Below are 900 nucleotides of genomic sequence, written 5' to 3'. Positions count from 1 at the left end.
CAGTAGAGAATGCATGTATAGTCTTTAGGACTTATTATGGCCTTGGACGATTTTATTCATATATCTGAAGGAACTCTTTGTTTCCTTCGCCCATTGTTTCAATATGGAAACTATTCATTCTTATATCTTTAAAACTCAATAGGTTGCTCTTGCTCTTAGAGCTGGGTAAATATAAGGCATCACTGATTTCTAGATGCATACCCTTAGGCAATAATATATTAGCCTAGCCATAGTCTTCTTTTAGACTGGCGATACCTGCTTTAGTACTTATATTGGCGTTTTTCAGTGTACTCATATAGACAAATCATTCATTCATTTAATCTAAGTAGACAATGTAATAGAAATAAATTCAAAGAGATAAAAATCATAGAAAGCATACAAGCAAAGCAATCACACAAGTTTGATGTCGAGATCAGATTATCAACTTGATTCTTTTAGGCAATCATAAGTCTCATATTCCATAAGATCATCTTGATCATGTTCGAAATTATTTTCACCATCTTTATAGACCAAGTGGGTTTCAGGATTCTCTCCTTTCAGACTCTCTTTGATAGAGGTCACATAAATGTTTGGGAGTCTTTCATATCTTAGCCCAATGGTTCCCCATTCCACATCTATGGCACACTGATTTGGTCAAGCTTTGTGGTTTAAAGGATATACCACGGCCACTGCCTTGACCATGGCTCAAATTGGGTTGATACCCACGGCCTCTGCCAGAGTGATTCCCACGGTCAAATGTGTTATAATGGCCATGGCCACATCCTTTCCACCCTCCACGGCTATAACCGTGTGGTCTATCATTCTGGACGTGGTTACCTTTTTTTTTCTGTTGCGGCCTAATTGGTATCAGGTAATGGGGTTAATCCAGGAGGTCTCAATTCACTATTTCTCATCAGTAAT

This window comes from Brassica oleracea, chromosome C1 (genome assembly GCF_000695525.1).
Source record: "Brassica oleracea var. oleracea cultivar TO1000 chromosome C1, BOL, whole genome shotgun sequence".
Taxonomy (NCBI): Eukaryota; Viridiplantae; Streptophyta; class Magnoliopsida; order Brassicales; family Brassicaceae; genus Brassica; species Brassica oleracea.
Note: the sequence above shows the minus strand (reverse complement) of the source record.